This window comes from Branchiostoma belcheri, unplaced genomic scaffold, assembly GCF_001625305.1.
Source record: "Branchiostoma belcheri isolate BF01 breed outbred unplaced genomic scaffold, Haploidv18h27 scaffold47, whole genome shotgun sequence".
NCBI classification, from domain to species: Eukaryota; Metazoa; Chordata; class Leptocardii; order Amphioxiformes; family Branchiostomatidae; genus Branchiostoma; species Branchiostoma belcheri.
In genome coordinates, this window is record NW_017804098.1 from 1,933,808 (window position 1) to 1,937,326 (window position 3,519).

A 3,519-nucleotide genomic window follows, 5' to 3' on the forward strand; every position below is an offset into this window, starting at 1 on the left:
AGACAAAAATATACCATAAGTTAACAAAAAAATTAATAAAAACTATACCAATGTCGTAGAATGCCAAAATCAAACGAAAAAAGACGAAATTGTACAGAAATGAACTTGAAGACTAGATTATTCGCCAAACCATATTCTGTGCCATTTGCTCAACCCTCATGACCACGTAGATTTCATAGTGAAAAGAACTTTTTTTTTGGCAAAACTTGTTTTTATTCGCACGCGCGCATCAGTTTTGGGGCTCCCGGAGGATGTCATTCATATAATCAAATCAACATGGCCTTATAAGAAAAACAGATTTCCCTATCTTATAAAGACCGTAGTGAAATTTACAGGATGGGTGGAGGAGGTGTGGACCAAATACACGTATAGGAGGAATCAGCCGTTCTTTTCCAGCAATATAGATTTTATGATGACATACTTACTTACTTTACTTTGGTAAGTTCCCACTGGAACCAAACGTAAAACCATCCTCCACTCCACTTCACTCTATCCTCCACCAGAGACTGGATTTTACGTCTGATCTTCAGTTGTTACTCCTAGGACTTGTTTGATCTTTCTTTGGGTCCCCAAAGGACAGATAATTTCTTTTCTCTGTGTGATCTGTTGGAATAAACCCACCCCCACTAGCCTAAATGTTCTGCAGCAAAAATAATGTTTTAAAAATCACGAAAACAAGCTAGATTTATTTTTTATCTCCAACAGCACCAAACCGGCCGCTCCGCCCTGTCTTAGCACCACATGTATGACTTCCACCCGCCTAATTCTCCCTGCACGCTTCTCCGCTTTGAGGTCACAGCAACAAAACGACAATCGCGGCTATTATGAAAAACAAATAATACGTTTCGGTGCCATCAAAGGCCTCAAGCCGTCCTCCCAAACTCTCCGGGAGTCTTTGGCTCACATTTGTATAAACCTGGACTCAATGGAGCTGATTTCAGGATACCCTACATATTGATTCCGCCATTGCGACTGCTCTCTAAATGACATTCCCCTGAGCCGGCTATTGTCGACTTTACAGGGTCTAAGCCCTCGGCGGAGGTTCTTATATCCTCGCCCGAGGACATTTTTTGGGTCGAGTCGGTGGATTTCGGAAGGGAAATCAGTTGTGGGAGCTTATGGAAAGACTCTTTGAGTCCATGTACTTTGAATGAATGCTTTGCGAATACATGTAGTCGGTTGGGATATATGTGATCATGGAGTAAGCATACTCCCCGACAGTTAGGTTTTATGTTTGTGGCCATGTTGCGTGCAGAAGACCACATGGACGTTAATGTGAGGAGACGTGTGCACCAGGGTAGGCTGTTGTGGTCAATCCAGGATTAGCAGTCTAGTCTGCAGGCGAGTAGCGATCGGCCGCGGCGTATGTCAATCAAACCAACATTCCTACTCTTGCATGAATCAGCCCCCCTCCTTTTCTACTACAATAGTTGCTATTTCTGCAACAACTACAGCTACCACCAGTACTATTACTATACTAACTAGAGTTCCCCGATCTCATATCTTCGCCAAATTATGTTAATCTTTACGACTGACAAATTATAGAATATTCCCCCAGATTTAACAAATAGGATCCTCATTTTCATGAATTATATCATTTTATCATATTCCAAACTCGCGTCACTTCTTCCCCAGCACAATAGCTACCTACAATTTAAATTTCGTCACCCTAGCATGTCTAGATCATGAGATACCAAAAGTTCAGCTGCAGTACCATAACAAGCCGCTAGGGGGTCCAAAAATCTAATCATTTTGAGGTGTCGTCAATACCTACCCACCTACCAAGTATCAAGACAATCCATCAAGGCCTTCTCAAGTTATCGTGTTTACAGACACACACACATACATACAGACACACACACATACACGAACGCCTCTGAAAACATAACCTTCTTGGCGAAGGTAATGATGATACTGTTCTGCTACATCTACGTCCACTACTATCACAGGCTTAAGAGGACGGATCCTGAACAAGACGAAATGCGCGCTGTAGGTCGGTAAAATAAAGTCTGGGGACTCCTGGCCAATAATATAACCAAAAATGAGACAGGAATTCCAAACGTGACAATAGCCCGTTTCGTACACCCTTCCGGACACTGTATAGTCCCTGAATGGCGCCCGCCCTTTAGTGTAGATGTTATCTTCCGAGGAAACGCCGAGGAAAGCTATAGCGTCCTGCCTTTTCTCACTGCTTGATCCCACCGATTAGCGGGCAGCCTCCCCACAGACTTAGGGGTTACTTCTGCTCCATTAGGAGAGGCTTAAAATGGTCGACCTTTGAGCTACTGATTCCCGCGCATGCGTCCTGACTCGCCATCTGCACCGCAGCGTAACGTACGAGAAGTCAAGAGAGTCACACAATTCAACAATTTCACACTTCCCATAATGCCTAGTAAAGATCACGGATATGACGTATGACCAACTCCCTCCCTCTTCCTCGATGTAATATTTCCAACAAGTTCTATCGACAAACTGGTCAACTATATTGTTCTGAATTATTTATCTACTAGTAGTATAAAGCGCATGCCATAATTGCATTTTTGTTGGAATTAGAGAAAATGACGTACCTTCTATCGTTCTACCTTCTACTGAAGACTCTCCTACTCGCACGGTCGCATTACGTATATTAGAACGATAGAAGGTACGTCATTTTCTCTAATTCCAACAAAAATGCAATTATGGCATGCGCTTTATACTAGAGAAATAATTCAAAACAATAGTTGACCAGATTGTCGATAGAACTTGTTGGAAATATTACATCGAGGAAGGGGGAGGGGGTGGTCTTACGTCATATCCGTGACTTTTACTAGGCATTATGGGAAGTGTGAAATTGGTGAATACGCCTGGAGTACACTGTGCGCCTCCCATGATGAAGGCATGATTGGCCGCCAGGGGAGATGATCTGGGATAAGTCTCTCACAGTTTCACAAACAAATGTCAGCCCAAAGCGTCAATAACAGGGCAATCATTGTTGTTTAAACACGGGAAGGGTGAATGGGGAGGGGGGCTGTATTAAATCCTCACTTCGGAAGCACTGGCGGACAATTCTAATATCAGGTAGTTCCGAGAAGGAAAGAACGAAGGAATGAAAAAGAAAAATAAGAACGAGGTGGACACCATACAGCATTACACCCCAAAGAAACCTCAACACACAGCTAAGTTAGCCTACAAAACCTCATACATCTAGGCACCGCTCTGGTGAAACAACACATCAGTTCCAACCTGTCCGAAGAAAGAAGAAAATCAGATATCAAAGGCAATATGCGGAAAAGTATTTCATGTGGCGCCCTTTTTCAATACCCTTTAACAATATGAGATCTCTTGCATGATTTTTAATCGTTATCATATCTTAAGCTCTCGTAATGTGATTATCTGCAAACACTTTTATCTCATCTTTTTCATATAAACATTTGAAGGGAGAAGATTCAAATAGAAGCGATTGTTCCACGCGATCAGTTTATTATTGCCCTCAGTTTACAGGGCTGAATTCTGCATTTTTTAAGGATATGATGGGATAAT